Below are 22,605 nucleotides of genomic sequence, written 5' to 3' on the forward strand. Positions count from 1 at the left end.
GCCCCTTATTGGTGCAACGTTGGTCTCAAAGCCTGAGGGGCCCGCCAGAATTACACCATCCATTCTGGGTTTGGTTGGAGGCAAACTCCACCCTTCTCCGGTTACTGTGGTAGCGATCAGCTGCTGCTTACCATCCTTAACAACTGCTTTTTGTCTGGCAAGTCCAAATACAGTCTTTCATCATTCAGATTAAAAAACCACCACTTGGGTCCAGCACGGTGGCCTAGCGGCTAAAATCCTCATTTTGAACACACCGGGATCCCTTATGGGGTCCGGTTCTAATCCCAGTGGTCCCACTTTCCATCCAGCTCTCTGCCTGTGGCCTGGGAAAGCAGTCGAGGATGGCCCAAAGCCTTGGGACCCTGCACCCGCGTGGGAGACCTGGAGGAAGTTCCTGGCTCCTGACTTCGGATCAGCACAGCACCGGCCTTTGTGGACTCTCTTCTCTGTATATCTGACTTTCCAATAAAAATAAATCAATCTTAAAAAAAAACCACTCATTGCTATGGTGATGGCCAATGTTACTATTATTATATCCATTCTTGTTGAATGCATGTTTAAATGTATTTATTATACTGTGTTCCAAATAGCTACAAATAATTAAGAGTTGGCTTGTAAGATTGGCTTGGCTTGGCTTGGCTTCCAGAAGAGGTCATCTGAGACATATGAGAACAGGGGGAAGTTATTCTAGAAAGCATCCTAGTTGCCACTGTAGGTACCTACATCTCAAGCCCACTAGATTACTCAGAATTATAGCAACTGACAGATGAGGAAGCTGGAGTGTTTTTGTATCACTGTTAGTTGAGGTCTGATTGTAGGGTATAAAGCATTTCCTGTCTTCTCTTGGTTCAAGCCAAGGTCACCCCATTTGCTAGTAAGAAAGTTACAGGAAGAGAAATTAGTAACTCATGCAGAGGTGTATGCCAGAGGCCCAGAAACATGTTGGAAAGTTTGGTCATCAGAACTGTCCAACTTGTTCCACTCTCCATCTTCTTTTTTTTTTTAAGATTTATTTATTTTTATTACAAGGTCAGATATACAGAGAGGAGGAGAGACAGAGAAGATCTTCCGTCCAATGATTCACTCCCCAAGTGAGCCGCAACAGCCGGTGCTATGCCTATCCAAAGCCGGGAACCTGGAACCTCTTCCGGGTCTCCCACACGGGTGCAGGGTCCCAATGCATTGGGCCATCCTTGACTGCTTTTCCAGGCCACAAGCAGGGAGCTGGATGGGAAGTGGAGCTGCTGGGACTAGAACCAGCATTCATATGGGATCCCGGTGCGTTCAAGGCAAAGACTTTAGCCGCTAGGCCACGCTGCCAGGCCCAATCTCCATCTTCTGATGAGGCACTCAGTATCCAGTGACAAGGGCCACGATGCGGGGTGGGCCATGTCAGACTGGTATGTGTAAAGTCTGTGACTGAGCGAGCATGGTTAGGGAGCTAAGGAGATGCCCTTCCTGTGCTGCAGTTCCCACTGGTGAGCATAAGAGCTAGGAATGGGGGCAGACCTGGCTGCCCATGGCTGCAACATCCCTTGGCGTGAGCAATGGGCTGGGTATGGGGACGTGCTGGATTGGGCTAGGCTCTAGGATCCACTGGCGCTTGTGAAAGCCAGAGTGGATGTGAGACGGGCTGAGGTAGGTGCAGCACCTGCTGATCCACATGAGAGTTAGGTCTTGGGGTGGGCTAGGTAGGACTGGGCCGTAGCACTCACCAGTGAGAGTTTAAACTGGTGTGGGCTGGTCTGGCAAGGCCGTAGTACCAACTGGTGAAGATCGAGACTAGAGATGGGCCAAATCAGGCTGAGCCATACACCCACTAGTGTTTTTGATATCCGTGACTTGGAGCTGGTCTGTTAGGGGAGTTCTGGGCAACTCCCTTGTTAAGATTCAGCTCTGGCTGGTGAGTGCGGGAACCAAAGCTGGGGACAGTTCAGTTTGGGCCAGGCTGTAGTACCCCTCAGCGAACATATGGGTCAGTACTGGGGTTGAGCTGGGCTGGGCTAGTCTGCAACACCCACTGGTAGGTGTGAGAATCAGGATAGGGAGCAGGGTAGGCCAGGATGGGATGCATCACCCACAAATTCACATTAAGGCCAAGACTGGGGGCTGGCTGGGTTGGGCTAGGCTGAAGCACCCCTAACAGGAGCTGGGACTAGGGGCAGGCTAGGCAGAGCCAGGCTGCAGCACCTGTGAGCAAACACGGGGTGAGATGGGCCATAGTACTCACCAGGACATGCAAGACCCCAGGCCGGGAGTGAACCTGGAAAGGGAGGCTGCAGGGGCTCCCCGGCTGGGCTACTGATCTCACTGGTGAGCATGAGAGCTGGGACTGTGGGCAGATGGTGGTTGCAGCAGACAGGCAGGACTGCTGCAACAACGTTCAGCCTGTATGTGAGCTGGGTTTGTGGGAGGGCTGGGTTAGGCCAGGCCACTGCATTCCCTGGTGCATGCAAAGGCCAGGATAATTGCTGACTGGTCAGGTATTGCCACAGCATGTGTTATCAAGTGCTGGGACAGGGTGCATGTTGTGTCAGGCTGGATCACGGTACTCCATGGAAAGTGCAAGATCAGGGACTGGGACTGGTCCTAATAGGGAAGCTCTGGGCACTCTGCTGGGCAGTAGCTCTTGTGGTGTGCATGATAGCCAGGGGTGGGAGCAGGCTAGGCTGGACAAGGTGGTAACACCTGTTGGCATATATGTGGACTGGTTCGTGGGTGGGGTGAGCTGAGCTAAGCTGCAATACCCATGGATGTATGCAAGAGCCCATTTGGGGTGTGGCACTGCTGGAACAGTCTGTTGGACATACTGGCATGTGTAGCAACTGGGGCTGGGGCAGGCCTGGTGGGTGTTATCCAGCTAGGCTACAGTTCCCACTAGGTGTGCGCAAGTTTCTGGTCTGTGACACTGGGCTGGGTTGCAATACTGATTGGTTTGCATGGGGGCTGGGGACAGGACTGATGAGGCAACTGCAATCAGCAGTGTGTGCGTAGGCTAATACAAGTGATGGGTTGAACTGGACCCTGTACTGGCTAGCACATACAAGAGTCAGATCTGGGGTCACCTCATGTGAGGTTTCTTGGGAGACCCCCTGTTGGACCACTGGACTCAAAACTCTGGTCACAGGGACAATCATAGGATTTATATTCGGGCAGTGGAAGGCATGCCCAGGTGCCTATGGAGGACATGATGACCAGCTCATTTTGGCTTGTAGAGGACATTGAATGCCATGTAAGAAGATGGGGAGCAGAACAAGTTGGACAACTGCTGGTTGAGCTTTGGCAGCAAGTGTCTGGATGAGTGGAGCACTAGAGTGGACTCTATATCAACCAATGGACCTTGGGAGGATTTTCTCAAACTTGGAGCAGTGAAACCAACAGTGTCTCCAAACTCTCAAAACTACTCAAAACTTTGAAAACTCAAGCAATATCTTTGGAACATTCTTCTCTACATTTGGGTTTCTGAGATGACATCAAATGTGTACTGATGTAGTTTGGCAGCTGGGAGCAGTTCCCTACACCCCCTGACTAGATACAGGAGAAAAGGGAAGGAAAATTTAAAGTATTTGCCCCAGCCTCCTTCCCCCATATCATACCGCTCCCCTTCCTATTTGATGGCCCTTGTGGACCTGCGTTCTTGTCAACTATGTGAACAACATCAAAAATAAAATAAAACTGTATATTAAAAAAATCCTCTGCTGCCCTCGCTGAGCTGGCTGCCATGTCCTCTGTGCACATCATCTGTGTTTGCTTTTCCACTGCATGGGCATCAGGAACTGAGGAAGCCCAGACCTGCCATGTGGACTTCAAGGCCAGACCATATATCTTGTGACTTTCCCCGTGATCAGGGTTCGAGTCCAGTGGTCTAGTTGGGGAGTCTCCCTAGAAACCTTGTCTGGGGTTACCTCAGACCTGATTCTCATGTATGCCAGCCAGTACAGGATCAGATTTGGTTTGTCATCTGTGCCAGGCAGTGCACATTCTAGTGGATGCAGCTGCCTGGTCCAGCCCAGCCCACCACAGGCCCAGTCCTCACACATACCAACAGGTTCTGTGACCTAGTTGGGATGACCCCCAATAATCCTCACCAGGCTGGTCTCTCCGTTTTTACATGTACCGGCAAGTGCTGTGGTCTGGCCTGGCCTGGCCTGGCTTACATCCCATCTGGCTCTTTTGCACACCTATAGGTGCTGTGGCTTAGCTCAGCCCAGGCTCTTGCCAGTGGGTGATGAGATAAAGCCTGGCTGATCCACATTTATTCTGGCTCTTGGATGCTCCAGCTGGTGCAGTGGCTCAGCGTAGCCTGGCCCTTTCCTATGTCCAGCCCACATGCTGGCCTATGGGTGTTGTAGCCCTGCACACCCTCATTCTAAGCTCTCAAGCTCACTAGTGGAAGCAGCAGCCTAGCAGGGGGAGTCCCTTAAGCTCCCCTTCCAGGCCCATTCCCAGTTCTGGATTTTGGCTATGTTAGTGGGTTCTGGGTCCAGTCTGGCATGGCCTCCCATGTCTTGGCATTTGTTATTGGGTGCTGCAGCCTGGTTCTGCCTGGCGTGCTTCTAGTCCTCAAGTGAACTGGCAAGTTTTGTGTCTGGCTTGTATCCCTGGGTTTTGCACATGCCAGCAAATTCTGTAGAGTAGCCCAGCCTTGCCTGCCCCACACCTGGCCCACATATGTGCCAAGTGGTATTGTAGCCCAGCCTTGTCTGGACTGTTCCCAGCACTGGCTTTCAAGCTCATCAGCAGGGGCTGCTGTTTAACAGAGGAGTTCCCCTGGCAGACCTGCTGCCAGGCATGAATGTTACACACTGGTGGATACTTGGCCAAGCCTGACATGGCCTGCTGTGGTCCCCACACTTGCTGGAGGTTACTGTGGTCCATCACGACCAGTGTGCACCCATTCCAGCTCTTGCCAGTGGGTGTAACAGCCCAGCCCTGCCTGGCCCACCCCCAGACCTGGCTCTCATGTGGACAGCCATTCTGACTCTTATGAGTGTCAGCGGATGCTGGGGCCTAGCCCAGTCCTATCTGCCCCTGGACTCAGCTCACATGCATGCCAACAGGTGCTGCAGCCTCATTCAGCCTGGACTCTCACCCTTTGCATTCACTAATGGAAACTGCAGCCTATCAGGGAAGTCCCCATAGTTCCCCCTCCAGGTCCACTCCAATCTTGGATCTTGCATATTCCCGTGGGTGCTTTGACCTGGCCTGGCATGAGCCCACCCCTAGTCTTAGCATTTGTTAGTGGATGCTGCAGCCTGGCCTGGTCTGGCCTGGCCCAGCCCTACCCCTGGCTCTCATACAAACTGGTGGGTGTGGCTGTTTATCCTGGCATGACTCACAACCTGACCTATTTCCAGACCCAGCCCATATCACACTGATTTAGTGCTACAGCCTAGGTCTTACGCTCACTAATGGGAACTATGGCCTAATAAGGTAGTTCTCCAAGTTTTCCTTCTAGGCCTGCTCTCAGCCCTAGTCTCGTGTGTCAGTGTGTGCTATGCTCTTGCCTGGCATGGTCTGCCTCAGGTCCTGACCTTTACATGTGTTGGTGGGTGTTGTGGCCCAGCCCGGGCCTCCTCCAGACCTGGTTCTCAGGTGCACCAGTGGGTGTTACTGCCTGGCCCAACATGGCCTGCTTCCAACTCTAGCTCCTGTGAATGTTGGTGAGTTCTGTGGTCATGCCTGGCTTGGTCCATCACCACACCCAGCTCTTGAGCAAACTTGCAGATATTCAAGGGTGAGCCCACAAGTTCCCTACAGAATCTGTCCCCAGACCTGGTTCTCTCGGGAGCCAGTTGGTACCATGGCCCAACCTTGCACAGTCCATCCCTTGTCCTGACACTTCACTGGCTGGTACTGTGACCTAATCTTGCCTGGCAGGTCCCCCAATTCCCAATCCCCAGTGCCAACTTTCACATATGTCAGAGGGCAGTAGGTGATGCTACTTAGTTAGCCCAGTTTAGGTCTCCCATGTAGGTAAGTGCCTTGGTCTCACCAGATATACCCTCCGGTTTCTCCTATCCAAACCACCCCCTCTTAGCTCCCTTGTCTAACTGCAAGTGCAGTGGCAGCGTCCCAAGGGCTTGAGTCATCTGCTGCTTTCCCAGGCCATAAGTAGGGAGCTGGATGAGAAGTGGAGCAGCCCGGACATGAGCTAGTGCCCATATGAGATGTCAGTGCTTGAAGATGGAGGATTAGCCTGTTGAGCCACAGTGCTGACCCCAGCGGAATGCATTTGAAGATGGTGTGAGTGTCAGTAGTAATACTCAGAATCCAAGACTAGCAGTGATGCATTCCAAACCACAGGGGCCCATGTCCAGCATTACAGTGTCAACAGCAGGGGAAGTGGTTTCTGTGTGGGACTTGATCTCAGGTAGACTGAATTCTGTTTCTGAATGTATAGCTAGCTTCAAACTTGGTTCTGTGGGTTAGCTCAAGATACAATGAGTGCCAATGCCATATTTATGCACCCAAGTACATGTAAATCCCTTCATGCTTAAATTAGGAGAAAAAAAAGGGGAGGTGCATTCTACTATTTAAGAAGTGAGTGGTAGGGTCCTGGCATGGTGGCCTAGTGGTTAAAGTCCTCGCCTTGAAAACCAGTATCCCATATGGGTGCCGGTTCTAATCCCAGCGGCCCCACTTCCCATCCAGCTTCCTGCTTGCGGCCTGGGAAAGCAGTTGAGGACGGCCCAAAGCCTTGGGTTCCTGCACCTGTGTCGGAGACCTGGAGGAAGTTCCTGACTCCTGGCTTCTGGCTTCAGATTGACGCAGTACTGGGTGTTTTACTCACCTGGGGAGTGAATCATCAGACAGAAGATCTTCCTCTCTGTCTCTCCTCCTCTCTGTATATCTGACTTTACAATAAAAATAAATAAATCTTTTTTTTAAAAAAAGGAATGATAAATCAGTGCTAGGGAGTAGGTTCAGAAAACAGCATAGAGAGCTTTATCCCAAGCTAAATCATGTCCTCTCTGCTTTACCTGGCTAAAGCCCATAGTAGAGTAAATGACTTGTCTGCCAGCATCTTGTCTTATAATCAGCCAAACTGTCTTTTTTTTCCTGTGACAAACAACATCTAAATGTGGATTCAAAACTGCTCTGTTTTGGCACTCCACCCACTGACCATGGTGGTTCCCAATGTGGTGGAATACCAGTATTGCTCTCTCACCTTACAGTCGTGGTCACCATTTGTGCCACCAGAAGTGTGGTCTCTAGACTAGCAGCAACAACTAGCTTACTACCAATGCAGACTCTCCTGTTTGGCAGTGGAACGTCTGAGCTTCATGGTACTGTCAAGATGGGTTTTGCACTCGAGAAAGCCTAGGGCTGCATGTCTGTGGGTCTCAGGAGTGGCACCAGCTCTGCTGTCAGCTCTGGGCATGCACAGGAGGCCCAGGGCTCCCCTATCCAAGACAGCTGATGCACAATTGAGGACACACAGGAACCTGTGACTAATGGGTCATTTTAGCTGCTTTCCCCTTGGGTCGTCCAGGATCTGAATGCTTAAGGGGCTGAGAGAATACAGTTAATCTCTAGTACAGGATCTGAAAATCCAGTACTCATTCCCCTCTGGCCCCAAGGGACAGCAGTTTTCTGATGGCCTCTGTTTTCCTCCCCTCATGGGAGGCAGGTGAAGAGAAGGAGACCTGGAGGTGTCTCAGGTACCTGCACGCTGCAGTCTCCTGTCCCATATCCAGGAATCTGCAGCTACTCCACACATGTGCCCTCCAGGTAGGCCTTGCGGAGCTCAGCCTCAGGGCTTGCCTCCCACTGAGGTGGGTGGTCTGGGCCACCATCCAGGAGCGCAGGTCCTCATTCAGGGCGATGTAGTCCTTGCCTTTGCAGGCGTCCTGCTGTACCTGTGGAGAAGGCGCCTCTGCCCTGACTTCCCAGCCACAGATTGATTGGTAGGTGTGAAAGCCTGGTCCCACCCCTCAGTCACACCCGCATGTCGACACTGATCCTAAAGGATAGAGCTGTTCCCTTTATTGCCCCTTATCCCTGTCATAATCTTTTTTTTTTTTTTTTTTAAAGATTTATTCATTCTATTACAGCCAGATATACACAGAGGAGGAGAGACAGAGAGGAAGATCTTCTGTCCGATGATTCACTCCCCAAGTGAGCCGCAACAGGCCGACGCGCGCCAATCCGAAGCCGGGAACCTGGAACCTCTTCCAGGTCTCCCACGCGGGTGCAGTGTTCCAATGCATTGGGCCGTCCTCGACTGCTTTCCCAGGCCACAAGCAGGGAGCTGGATGGGAAGTGGAGCTGCGGGGATAGAACCGGCGCCCATATGGGATCCCGGGGCATTCAAGGTGAGGACTTTAGCCGCTAGGCCATGCCGCCGGGCCCTCCCTGTCATAATCTTAAGGGTCAAAGGAGACTGGAGCTGTCTTGCATCCTCTGGGACGCCTGGGCCTGACTTTTGACAACTGGCTGTGTGCGTGTTCCCGCTTGCCTGCCTCACTCACTGGCCTCATTCTGGTTGCAGTAGCTGTGCAGGTTCAAACTAACTCGGTAAATCTTGATGATCTGTGCACTGCACTTGATGATCTGTGTGTTCCGATCCCAGTACTCCGGCTCCACCTGCCACATCCAAGGTACCCAAGGTTCCACGCATGGGTTTCGCAGCATTACTGTCAAAGTGCGTGAACTCCATGTCATCCACATAGTTGATGGAGAGGTACCAGGACACTGCAATGGTAAAGAACAGCAGGGATTGGGAGCCTAGGGGACAAGGGGAAATGCTGGAAGAGACCTTTCATCTGCGTGCGTCCCCAGAAGCCTGGCGGATGAGGCGTGGGTCTGCACAGGTTGCAGAGCAGGAAGCGGTTGCGAGATGGGTCAGGGACAGGATAAAGGGCTGGGACTCTCCCTCCCCGGGGTCCTGTGCCCCTGTCACGTGGTGTCCTCTTTTTCTCCGGACCTGGACCCGCATTCATCTACCCCTGTCTCAATGCCAGTGCCCTTAAGAGCAGCAGGAGGAGGGGCTGGAGCCCCAGAGTCGCTATGTTGAGAGTGTAGGGAAAGTGAACAGTTCAGACAGAAAAGGTCAGCTAGGACTTTATGAAGGGAAATGAACGGGCGGTGCTGATCCAGGAACCAATGGGAGTGTGACTTGGGCCTGTGTCATGAGTTTTGGAGCAAAAGAATCCGACCCAGGTTGTGAGAGGAAAGGTGAAACTGGGATGTTAGCGACTTTGCCCTCACCTGGTGAGCCATCTCCTAGGAGTTCTGTCCCAGCATATACAGCAGAATCTGTATATGCTCTTAGAAATTGATGAGGACTCCAAAGGTAATTTGTTGTTTTGACTTGTATTTAAATAATATTAAAATGTTAAACCTTTTGAAAACTCCTTACTCATTGAGAATGATAACCATTGTATAATATTTTTAAGCCTGAAAAGCAGCTATTTTCCACAATAAAGAGTGTAGTGAGAAAGTGAAATTATTTAGTTTGTGTTTTTTAGATATTTTTTATAAGACCACTGGATTTTGTATTTCCTCTTGCATTTTAATCTTTATTATGACTGAAATGTATGAAAAGTTTTATAAAAATAAGCAGAGAGAAACTGTGGCTTTTTGGTAAAGATTTATTTTTCTTTGAAAGGTAGAGTTACAGAGAGAAATGCAGGGAGAGAGAGAGAATCTTCCATAACTGCAGTGGTCAGTACTGAGCTGATGTAAAGCCAGAGGGCTGGAACTACTTCTGGGTCTCCTATGTGGGTGCAGGGACCCAAGTGCTTGAGTCATTTTCTGCTGCTTTCCAAGACCATTAGCAGAGAGCTAGACCTAGAATGGAGCAGCCAGAAGGCAAACTGGCACCCAGGTGTGATGCCACAGCTCCAAGTAGAGGCTTAACTTCTTTTGACACCACACTGGCCCCGAATTTCTTGAAATCCAAGTTCACCTATGCTGTGGGACTTCTTGTAACAACTACTTTAAGTAGAAAACGAAGAGTGATTTATACTTAAAAATGAAAGCAGGAGAGGACCATTATTATTTAAAAAGCATTTGCATCGTTTTATAGTTTCTAAGCTGGGTTGTTTTGTAAGTTTTGGTTTTAATGGATAAACAGTAGGATGTTCTTCTAGCGTAACTATGCTAGAGGCCTGTTTTCATCTCTATAAAATCCAGTCACAAAATGAGTCACTTTGGTTCAGGTCTGTGTAAGTTTGCTAACCTGCTCTTTATGCTTCTGTACAAAACGCTTTGCCAGTTTCCTGCTTTTTGGCCAGATCACAAGGAATAACGTGCCCTGCCAGCAAACCCTGGTTCCAGGATCGATGTTGTATGATTTATTTACTCATTGTTCCTATGACTGCCTCCTGTGGCTGCCCAAGCCCACGCAATGTTCCCATGGCAGCCTCCTGCGACTGTCCAACTCACCTGGTTCCCATGGCTGTTATAACTCACTCTTTCTATAAAAACCCATGTAACTCTCACCTTGGGGTCACTCTCTGAAGGAAAGGAGAGCTGACCCCAGCTGGTTGGTCTGTTTATCTGCCTCCTCAATAAGCTTTGTTGCTTAGCAGAGTTGTCTGGGCTATACTTCTTGGAGAGAGGCTCAGGTTGAATGCAACAATCTCCAAATATTAAAATTCTGGTTTTAATTAATGTATTATTGGGTATTAACAAGATGCAGAATTGGAATACACTTAGATCTGCTGGTACAAAAAAAAAAAAATGAAAGACAAAAAGCTGAAATCCATGTCCATCTACTTAACCATCCACTCAAGGAATACTTTGTGGAATAGTGTTGGTCTGTGGACTGTGCCAAATATCCCACAATGAGATACATACAGAAATAAAGAGTGAGGGTTTTCCACTAAAACTCAACCTTACCTTGTCCTGAATGTACTAATAGTCAACCCCCTGAGCACTTCTCTCACATTTGGATCTGGAAAACAAACAAACAAAGAAACTTTGTTCATCAGCTGTTGGTAAACCAAGTTTGAATACTATGTCATGTAAATGATGTTTTTACAATCTTTGTGAAAAGTCACATGAAATTGATAAGTGTTATGGATAATCTCCCTGCAAATATGTGCATATACCATAAAATACTAGAGTTAACATGTCAACGTACATATAGATTCTCTGTCTTATAAACCTAGGTTTTATTCACTTAAAAATCCTAAGAGAGAGAAACATAACAGTTTGGCACCTCCATTTGAGAGTATGAATTGGTGTAAATCAAAGCAGGACTCCAAAATGAACAGAAGGGAGTAAGCTGACAGATGTCACTAATTAGTCACTCATTCAGCCAAACTCAAGTGCCACACAATACAATGATGTTCCAGTCTCAGATCACTGTTCCAGGAGTAGAAATGTGTGGTTATTCTTCCTTAACTCTCTAGCCCTAGACAGAAACTCTGTCCTTTGAAGGGAAATTCCCACACTTAACTGTCTTTACAGGAGGCAGAAAAGTTTACTTGCTCCAACGTCACTGCAGCTGGCCCCTGCATTAGACTCGGGCTCCAGCAGGTAGATGGCTACATGTGATCCAGTCATATGCCTGGGACAAGATGACACAAACAGGCTGGCATGTCCAAATGCATCTGGCAAGGGTGGTGTGAGTGATAGTACTGGAACATTTCTTGGAGTATCAGGGATAGGAATTCTAGCCAGAGGCCATGTCCAGCTTCCTGAGGCTGTGGTATGATCAGTTTCATTGGTGCCCAGCAGAGGGTGCCATGGTTCTGGCACAGGATCTCCCTGAGATGGACTGAGCATTCTGCTGCTGGCTATGTAGGCAGCAAGTTCAGGTTGTGTAGGCCAAGTTCTTTGGCCCACCCGAAAAGAAATCGGATTCCAAAACAAAACATACAAATTCTGTTAGGTTCAAGTTAGAAAGATTTGCATTCCATTGTTTGCTCCCAGAAGTGGTAGAAATCCATGCGAGCAGCAGTTTCAAAGAGCAGAATCCCAAGGTTTTGATTATGCTGAGCTGAGAACCATGAGCTGAACTTTCTATCTGGTTGTATCCTATGGTAGAGGAGTGACATGGGTCTTGCATTGTCATAATTGAGGAAACATATTCTCTTCCCCGGAAACAGGTAACATTTCAATATTACCTGTCGCTAGTGATACACGTTCTGATCTCTGGCTTCAAAACATTCATGTGTGGTTGATGCAGTGACACAGCAAATTAAACCACCACTTTGGAATAGACACCTTTATCTGGGTGCTGTTAGGACTCCCAGCTGTACCAGTTCTGATCAAGTTCCCTGCTTATGTTTGTGGGAAAGCAGTGAAAGATGGCATCAGTGTTGGGCCCTTGCACTCACATGGGAGACCAGGATGAAGCTCCAGGCTCCTGGCTTAGGTATGGCATGGCCCAGCTATTTAAGCATTTGGGAGATGAACTAGCAGATTGAAGATCTCTCTCTTCCTCTGTGTCTTATTCTTTCTGTAATTCTGCCTCCCAAATTAATAAACAAATCTAAAAATTCTCATTTCCTAAAAAAAATACTCATTTCTCTCCACAAGTTCGCTGTGTTTGATGTTGAACACAATAAGAGTCAGTGGTTTCCCAAGGCCTAGGGGTGAGGCTGGTGCTCAGCCTGGGATGCTGGTCATGGTGGTTGCTACTGAAAGTGTGACCTGCAGACTGGCAGTGTCAGCACCAGCACTGATATAGCTACCAACAGGAAATCTGCTGTACTATCTCCCCCTCCAGTGACATCCAGGTTATTCCTGAATCCCCTTGAGACTCCCTGGTCCTGCAGCCCTTCCAGAATCATGCAGCCTGCTCCCAGACTGTGGTCTCATCAGGCAGCTCAGCATGAAATGTCCAAGTGTCAGTGTCTGTTCCCTGGCTCTCACACAGCCAGTTACTGCATTGGTGACCTCATCAGTTGTTAAGGCTATAACACGCCTTTTTTTTGTATCCTCTCACCAACCTGTTCCACAACCCAAGCATTTCCTGAAAAATCTCCAGATTGGTCTGACTGCCATCCTCCCCATTCACCTGCAGGTGGAGTAGACATCTTAGCATCAGTGTCTCCCCACTGTCTGCCTGCAGTGTGTCCTCACTCACACTCCTTTCAGAGATGTCTGCTGGCCACTCTTGACAATTCTCACCTTCCTAATTATATGGCATGAAATGTTGTGCATCCTTCTTAACTCCTTGACCTTTGATTATTCCATTAAGAAATTGTAAAAAGTATGTTCTGAAACTCTATGAAGAATCCAGTGACTTACCACTGTTTGTCCTGCTCCCACTAAGAATGAAGTAACTGACCTTCCCAGCTAGAGTCCTCTGCTTTCCAGGTTCCCACTTGCCTCATCTGCCCCTCCCATTTGGATTCTGTTCTCAGCGCAACAGCCAGCATGACCCTTTGCAAAGCGGATTTGAGAGCTGATGTTGGAACAGGTGGGTTAAGCCACCACTTGTGCAAACAGCAAGCCATATTTGAGTGCAGGCTCAAGTCCTGGTTGCTCCACTTACAATGCAGTTTCTTGCTAATGCATCTGGGAAGGCAGTGGAAGATGGTCCAAATATTTCAACCTTTAACCCATTTTTCACAATATGGTAAAAGACTTTTCCTTTATTATCCAGCTGGTAGTTCACAGAGCCCTGAGCAGAAAAAGTGTGTGTATGTGTGTGGTGCTTAGAGTAAGGGGATAGGGGGATCCAATCCTCTTTCCTTTCCTACCTGAGCTTTTTCTTCATCACAACAGCAAGCACAGCTACAGTAGCCAAACTCCAAAGACAAAAACAAAAAACAAACAAAAAAAAAAACACAATGGGAATGGTGACCTGAGGAGGTGGAGTTGCAGAAGGAAGCAAAAGTGAGGAGCCCCGATGCCCATGTCTGAGCCCTGACCCTCTGAAGGTGTCCAGGATGGTTCTGCAACCTCTTAAGAGGCGCTGTCCCCCTGCCCTACTTGTGTATCTCTGCTTCTCTCCAGAAGGCACCAGCACAGCTGCCTGTTCTGGAAGGCTCTGTCCCCTGCAGGCCTGGTCTCCACCAGCTCCATGTCCTGGGTCAGGTCCTCCCCATCTCGTTACCTGGTCAGTGTGATGTCCTTGGGGTAGAAGCCCAGGGCCCAGCACCTCAGGGTGGCTTCTGGGTCAGAGAAGGGGTGATGGGTCTGAGGAGAATCAGTAAATTCAGTTTGCATTGTCTCCCACTGTGTACTAAAACTACGATCATGTGACCATCCTGAGACTGGTCAGGAAGGTGTGCAACCACCACAGCTTGGAAAATTTCTTGGAAATTTCTTGAGTCAGGGTGAGACAACCCAGAGCAAGTAAGAAGTTCTAGGTCTCTGGGGGACGAGAACATTGCCCCTGGTCTTGGTTCTGTGTGGAGGCTGAGAAACTGGGGTCAGATCATCAGGCCTGTTATTGTGAGGCAGAGAGAAAGTCCCTGCATGAGGCTGCTGCAGGGTTCTGGTGTGCTGAGCAACATTTCAGGGTGAGTGCACCACACCATGCTGCTGAGCAGTATTTCAGGAAGAGCCTGCCCATCCCTCTCCTGAGAGTTCATCCCATTGTCCTAAAGAAGTGGAACCCTCAGAGCTGCAGGAAGATTCTTCTTCAGAGGAGTGAGGGTGGTGCAACCTGGACCGCAGTGTTCTCCTCTCCTGGTGAGAAGTACATATTTTGCGACCCACAGTTGATGGGTCAGCTCCCTGGGTCGGCACACCTGTGCTTTACAGTGACTCCTGCCCCATCTTCAGGTATCTGTGCAACCACTCCACGCACATGCCTTCCAGGTAGACCCTTTGGCACCCAGCTGCACCTGCTGCCTTCAGCGTGTGCTTGCAGAAGTGAGCTGCCATGTCAGTTGCGGTCCAGGAGCGCAGGTCCTTGTTCAGGGTGATGTAGTCTGTGCCTTCATAGGCTCCCTGCAGGTAACCAAAGAGGGGGCGCCCATTGGGCCCCACGTGGCAGCCATACATGGCTTGAAAGGTATGAGGCTCTGACCCCCTCCCACGTCAGCCCTGGGCCAGCCGACCCCACTCAAGCAACAAATCCACCCACTTAATCCTGACCCATGACTCAGACGGGAGTGATGCTGAGCCTTTTTCTACAGAAACTAGTAGTGCCAATGCCTTGGCTGTCAGCGATGGGTATGCCACATGGCCTCCCGGAGACCCTGGCCTGTCTCCGGACTCATTCTGGTTGTAGTAGCCACGGAAGGTGTTGAGGGTCTTGGGTAAATTGGAATCTTTCAAATTCTGGGCTCCTCCCAGTACTCTGGCTCCACCTGCCAACATTCATGGTGCCAGAAGCTCCCTCCTAGGTATTGTGGCAGAGTAGGCATTCCACCTGCCAACATTCATGGTGCCAGAAGCTCCATCCTAGGTATCGTGGCAGAGTAGGCATCGCTGTCAAAGTGCAGGAGCTGCGTAGCATCCAAGTAGCCTGCGACGATGAAGCAGTGTTCCCCGAGGCTGGGCCGGGACACCTGGTGTCGAAATACCTCAAGGACTGGGAGCCTGGGGGTGAGGGGGGCTGAGACCCTGGCCGACCCCCACATGGAGCTGGACACTGGGGTCTGAGGTCACTGGGTCACCAGGGAGAAAGGGTCCATGGGGTCCTGTGACAGGAAAGGGTCTAGATGAGAGGAGGGCGGGATGGTGGGGCTGAGGTGCGGACGTCTGAGAGGTGGCTTCCACGGGTCCTGTCCCTTCCCCATCCCCTGACTCCCACTTGCCTGCAGAGTCCTTCTCTACCCGCACTCACCTGCCTGATCTTGATCAGGGCCAGGGACCCCGCGAGCAGCAGGAGAAGAGTCCAGGGTGGCTTGAACCCCATCAACAGGTTCTCAGGAGACTCTGAATCGAGTGACTCTGTTCTGACTTTCTAACTAGGATCCGTCAGCGCTGACTGACAACTCTGGAAACCTTACATCTAATGGGAGCGTGACGTGTTCTCGTGTTGAGTGTCCTGGCAGGAGGAACTCACTCAGTTCCTGAGAAGGGAAGTGAAATTCCGGGAGAATCGGCCTCCCCACTGCTCAGCTTCTGTAATCCAGTTCAGCCCCCAGACTGAGACCACAAGGGGGATGCCGGGACTGTGGACTTGGCCTGTCCCTAGGCCTACACCCAGCACCTAGTGTGATGTCCCCTCCCTAAGACTGCCCAGGGAATGTCTGTGATAGGCTGGAGAGACCCTGACCAGGCCCTGCACTGTGATAGGCTGGAGAGACCCTGACCAGGCCCTGCACCGCTTCTCTTTTAGGATCTGTCTCCCTTAGCTGAGCTGATCCTCCTCTGACCACCAGTCAGACTCTTCTAGAAGGAAACTCACTTGCAGAAACTTTACAGACAGATTGTTTGCAGGCCTGGGGAGCACAGGGGGAGACCCAGGGCTTCCCCTCCCCTGGGAAGTCTTATCTAAAAGCCCCCAGAGCCCAGACTTTCCAGTTTCTCAGCCCCATGTGCTGCATAGAGGTGACCCCATGAGTGATCAGAACCCCGTCTGTGACAGAGGTGGGTGTGGCCCCTTCATACCTCAGAGTGAGCAGTGTCCCAGCCACACTCCCACCGCTCCAGGCGCACTTTCCCAGACAGTGCACCTGTGCCCTGGGTTCTCCTCATCATCACCCCCAGCTCTGAGACTGTGTGAGTCTAGAGCACAGTCAGCACGGGGTCCCTCCATGGCCACCAGGAATGCAGCCCAGGACCCCCAGGGGATGCTGATAACTTGGACAGCACCGACCCCTGCACTGTGCACACCTGTGACAAAGTGAATGTGTAAATATTGAGCAATAACATATTAGCAACAGCGTCCAATAATAAAACAGCACAGTTACAGCAATGCACTGCAGGAACTCTGTGATTGCTGAGTGTGTCATGGTGCTGTGTACCTCTCCCTGTGACAGTGTGAGGGGGTAGATGGCTGTGTGATGAGATGGAGTGAGGGGGTGATGGGCTCTGTGGGGGCAGCTCAGGACACTGAGCACAGGAACACAGTACCACCAGGTCCATCTAACCCTAGAGGCCTCCAGGTGCCTAACGGGGGTGCAGTGAGTGCAGTGTGGACAGGCTGGACACAGACACGACTCACACCCCATGTGAGACAAATTAGTGAGAGATTTCCTCCAAGTCCGCAGGAGCACAGAGCAGGCAGTGGATGCAAAGGTGAATCTCTGCCCTGGATGCCCCCATTCAGTATCAGAACCTGGTGAGGCCTGGCTCCTCTGCTTGTGCTCCAGCTTCCTGCAGTGCAGCCTGGGAGGCAGCAGGCGGTGGCTCAGGTGCTTGGGTGCCTCCCACCACATGGGAGACGCAGGAGGAGCTGCAGGTTCCTGGAACTGGAACTGACCCCACCTAGCTTTGTTGGTACTTGGGGAGAGAATCAGAAGACAGAAGGGCTCCTGCCATCTTTGTGTCACTCTGTCTTTAGGTAATCATTAAGTTCATAAATGAAAAAGTGTGAAATTTAATGCTTATGAATTTTTTTCTGGAATTCTCCATGTAATGATTTCACAATGACGTAAAGTGAAACATAGCCAAGTGATAACTCAACAGTAATGTAAAGTGAAATATAGCCAAGGAAGGGGTGATGTTGTCCAGAGAAGCCCTGAGGCACAGTTAGCTACTGAGTGTATCAAGTAGAAGCTTCTGCACATTTTAATCATCTCAAGATTGCTGCTGTGCAATGCAGTGAGTTCCTCAGCAGTGCTCATGCATCACCTGTTATTTATTAATTTGTTTATTTAATGGAAAGAGAGAAACTAAGAGGGAACAAGGGAGAGAGAGATCTCCCACCTGCTGGTTCACCCCTCATACGACTGTAATAACCCAGGCTGGGCCAAGTGAAAGTCAGGAAGACAGAACTCAAAGTGTTTCACCATCCCAAATACTTGAGCCATCACCATGGCCTCCCAGGCGCACAGTAACAGGAACCTGAGTTTGGTAGTGTACTGTCACTCAAGCTTGGGCATGGACACATAGGAAATAGGCATCCTTAGCAACAGCTCAACTGCTGCCTGATGCCCTTCCTTTCTGTTTAAATTTGATTGATTTCACATACACACACACACAGAGGGAGGGGGAGATAGAGAAAGAGGGAGAAAGGAGGTGGGGGGAGAGAGAGAGAGAGAGGAAACCCCTGTCTGATGTGCTGAAGAAGTGCAGAGGTAGCACAATTCAGGCCTGTGAGGAGGGAGGAGGAACTTGAGCACCTGGGCATCTTCGCCTGCTCTCTCAGCTGCATCAGCAGCAGACGGACAGCTGGGAGTCACACAGGTGCTGTGATCTAGGACATTTGGGTTGCAGGTGGTGGCTTAAACTGTTATGCCGTAGTGTCTGCCCTGACCCCACCTTTCATATAAATAAATAAATAAATAAATCATCCTGAAATTGACCCACTCTGATGGCTCCATCTGACTTTAGAGAAACTTCTAGAATGTAAGGCCCCTAAGCACAGGAAATTAGGGCTGTTGGTCAAAGTTGCAATTCCAGCTCATAGAGTCATACCTGCTGACAGTAGGCACTCATGTCCTGTGTGAACCGCAAAGATAGAGCCAAGGTGCTGTTGGCATGTGGGGCTGCAGTGGGGAGAGGGCCGTGTCCCCTCTTGGATCTGGTCCTCCACTCCATGGCCCTCCACTCCGTTGCTGTGTGGTGACATCAGGGACAGGGTGCCATGCGGATGGAGGTGCTGGAGAGGAGCCAGGATGACAAACGGGGTGAGAGTAAATTCTCTGGCTTCCTCCCTACAAGGGCTGATGTGAGTTTTGAGCAGCTGAGGAGGGAAGGTCCTGAAGGAATAAAAACCCCCTAGAACATTGGTTTCTCTCCTTGTGTGAGCCAGTCTATCCTAGATAACCAGCAGGGGCCACCAAGAGACCACGATGGCAGTAGGCTGCCCAATGGTCAGGCTGTGCTGTCAACTCCTGGATCTTCTTGTGCCACGAAGGAATCTAGAGTTCCCAGAGGCAGAAATTGAAGCTTGGCTGCTCCAGTTTCATAATCTCCAAATGAAAAAAAGAGCGAGGCACATCATATAAAGCTGTTGCTTGTGATGCCATGATCCCATATCAGTGCTGGTTTGTGTCCCTGCGACTCCACTTCCGACCCATCTCGCTGCTTACGGCCTGGGAAAGCAGCAGGGGAGAGCCAAAGTCCTTGGGTCTTGCATCCACATAGGGGACTGGGAAGAAACTCCTGGATTGTGGCTTTGGATCTGCTCAGCTGTGGCTGTGTGGCCATTTGGGGAGTGAACTCTGGCTGTAGTGACTATGTGGGGAGTGAACCAGCTGAGGGAAGATAGATTTATTTTCTTTCTTTCTTTCTTTCTGTCTTTCTGTCTTTCTGTCTTTCTGTCTTTTTCTGTCTTTCCTCACATCAGCATTATAAAAGTTTATTTTCACAATTCTAAAGAGGTAAGTCCCCAAACTTTACAATTCCTCGCTTATTTCTCCAAAAAAATGTAAATAAAAAAATAAACAAATAAATAAAAGCTTCAGAGTATCAAACCTTGTTTAAAAATCCTGAGGGCTAATGTTAAAATATGAATTAATGGAATGTTGGCCAGTTAATCAAAGTTCCAAACTAACATTCAAAATAAGAAATATTACTGGGATCCCATTACATCGTAAATCACTGTTAAAGGCTGATCAACTGTTATCATTAATGATCCTACTGTCTTAAGCAAGTAATGCCATTTATATTCCCAAAGCATACTTGTCTTGCACGTTTTACACACTGAGGTATAAAACCATGTTTTGCTAGCATTTTTATTAGCATGATGAACAATTTCTTCCATAATGGCAATTATACTGAAAAGTCCAATAACATTAGCCAACCTGCTAGCATGTTCTATGGAATTCTAATTAATACACTAGTGCACATACATGTATAAATCATACAGTTATACCAATTTATAAGCAACAAATCCAATTAGGAATATAAATTCAAATTTTTTTAAATTTATAAGCAATGAAATTGAAATGTTAAGAATATAATAACACTGCATTATAAATAGCTTACTTTCCATAGTTTCGTAACATTTTTTCTTAACATTTTTTATTCATGTCTCCCACTAGATTTTCTTCACTAGATTCTGTTAAGCTCTAGATTTAAATATGGCTAAGCTTTGCACAGTGGCAGTATCATAGGCAATGGGGTTTATCCGAGGCATGATTATTGCTAATTAAGTATGATTAAACATAAAAGGAAAGGGTTTGAATTTTAGCAGTGTCTAAGTCACTTAAAGCTATTCTTCAAAAGACACGGTATTCAGACTAAGGCAAACATGGAGAGATTTGTATTTGAATCTTAGGTTCTTCATAGTTTGACCTGTCAGGTCCATGGGACATTCAACGCCCAAGGTTTGAATGTTCACATACGATAAAGTTAACTGTGTCTCTAGTGGAAAGTCAGCTGAAGACAGATCCCTGGAAACATTCAGCAAGACATTTCAACTTGCGCAAAATAAGGAGTTTGGAGTGTCTAACAAAGGTAATTTTAAGCTTTCTCAGGGATAACTAACAATAATTTTAAAGGAAATTTGACCTCAAATTGTAATACTTCATTTCACTACATTAAGAAGTAGATGTTGTTAACAGATAATCTAAATTATTAACAAAAAGGATAATCCTTAATGAGTTTTGTGGTGTGAACTGTCAGACCAATATCCAGAATGGTACATTAGGTGTACAACATGTTAAGTCCAAAAATATTTCAAACAGTTCATGGAAAAGAGGATTAAAGATGTTTATTTTGGTGTAAAAAAATTCATAATCTGTGCATAGCTTTTCCATAATATGCATTTGCACTAATTTTGAAGATTCTTCATATATATATATTTTAATTTTTTTATATCCAAATAAACCTACTTTTAACTCCTCGTTCCATGAATCATTAAAATATCCTCAAATAAGGTCTTTTTTTTTTTTTTCAAATAATCTTATTTAGTTGATTAGGGTACAAAGGGTCAAGGGCTACAGGGTGAAAGTGGGTTATACCATTGTTTCCACACTAATATTATCATTTTTCCCTGTATCTGGAGTCAGGGGAGAAACAAAGGGAAAAGCCCCACCCAACCTCCCACCCATCCCAGATCCCCAACAGGAGGTGCACTCCGAGGGTCCTGCTCAAACAGTTTAATAGTTCATCAGTTCTGGATTGCTGCCAGTCTCGCAGTTCCACCCGCAATGAAACCTATTCAGAGTCCACTGGCTCTTCATGGTTGGGGTTCTGAGATCAGCAGTTCAGTTGAAGGGATCTCCAAAGAAACTTCATCTGAGATGATCCCAGACCTGATTCTTGCGTGAGTTTGCTAGTACAAAGTCCAACACAGTCCGTCACACCAATCAGCTTATGCACATGCTGGGTCCGTTCTGTTTCCAGCCCTGTCTTCCTTGTGAACCAACAGGTGTTATAGTCCAGCTCGATGCTATCCACTTCATACTCGGTCCTCATGCAAACCAGTTGGAGCTGCAGCCTAGTTGGGACGACTCTCCATAACCCCCACCAGTTCTGCCCCCTGCCCTGGTTCCCATGCTTGCCAGTATGTACCACAGGCTTGTCCAGTTTGTCCTACATCCCATTTAGCTCTCGCACATGTCAATGGGCATTGAAGCCTAGTTCAACCCAACAAACCTACTATCCAGCCCATACACCTACTGGCGGGTGCCTTTCTGTCTAGCCACCCCTGCTCCGTCCTGGTTTTCGTGCTGTCCAGTGAGAGTGGTAACCCTGAGGGAGGTGCCCACTATTTCCCTTCTAGGCCACACCCACTCCCAGATTATGTATTCCCCAGGTGGTTCTAGCATTTGACTTGACAGAATTAGCTCCCAGTGCCAGTCTCTACCAGCTAATGGTACGGCTAAGCCCACTCTAATTTTTGCTTGCACCAGTCGGAGCAGTCAGCCCACCGTGGCCCTTCCCTTATCTAGCTCACATGAGGCCCACAGGTGTTATAGCCCTGCCTAGTCTGATCTGCCCCCATCCCAACTCACGCTTTCCAATGGAAGTAGTTGTCCAGCAGGGGAGCCCACATTCCCCTGCCGGCTTTGCCTCCTCCCCCTGATTATCACATGTGCTGTTTGGGTGCTGCAACCACATCTGATACGGCTCATCTCCTCTTGGCATTCCTTAATGTGTACTGGTATGTGTCGCAACTGAACCTGGCTCGACCCACACTCTGTTCTGGTGCTCTGGTTCGCCAGCAGGTGATGTGAACAGGTTCAGCCTGGTCTGCCCCCAATCCATGCCATGTGTATGCCAGTGGGATAATTTCCATAGCGTGTTCTGAGCTGTTTCCTATTGTGCTTGCGCTTACCTGCAGGGACTGTGTCCTGCCAGAGAAGTTGTCCCGGCTCCTCCATCAGAAATTCCCAGTGCCAGATTTCGCGCATACCAGTGGGTCCATGAGCCTCCTATCCTAGCAGGAACAGTGGCTTTTCCTGACTGGCCTTCAACCCAAACTGGTTCTTCTTCTTCTTTTTTTTTTTGAAAGATTTATTTATTTTATTACAAAGTCAGATATACAGAGAGGAGGAGAGACAGTGAGGAAGATCTTCCGTCCATCTACTGATTCACTCCCCAAGTGAGCCGCAACGGTCGGTGCTGCACCGATCCGAAGCTGGGAACCAGGAACCTCTTCCAGATCTCCCACACAGGTCCAGGGTC

At 48.9% G+C, this 22,605-nt stretch overlaps 1 protein-coding gene, 1 non-coding gene and 1 pseudogene across 7 annotated transcripts in view; 1 reads left to right on the forward strand and 2 right to left on the reverse strand.

The window, feature by feature from the left end:
* LOC101523895 (patr class I histocompatibility antigen, A-2 alpha chain-like) overlaps nt 1–22,605 on the reverse strand; it is a 426,293-nt gene that overhangs the window by 86,640 nt on the left and 317,048 nt on the right. The window lies entirely within an intron of this gene.
* Nucleotides 8,467–15,775, reverse strand: LOC131479882 (HLA class I histocompatibility antigen, B alpha chain-like; annotated as a pseudogene).
* Nucleotides 20,062–20,201, forward strand: LOC118758341 (U4 spliceosomal RNA). The gene has a single exon (XR_004995639.2). It is a non-coding gene; the product is annotated as a U4 spliceosomal RNA (small nuclear RNA).

Source organism: Ochotona princeps, chromosome 1, assembly GCF_030435755.1.
Source record: "Ochotona princeps isolate mOchPri1 chromosome 1, mOchPri1.hap1, whole genome shotgun sequence".
Classification (NCBI taxonomy): Eukaryota; Metazoa; Chordata; class Mammalia; order Lagomorpha; family Ochotonidae; genus Ochotona; species Ochotona princeps.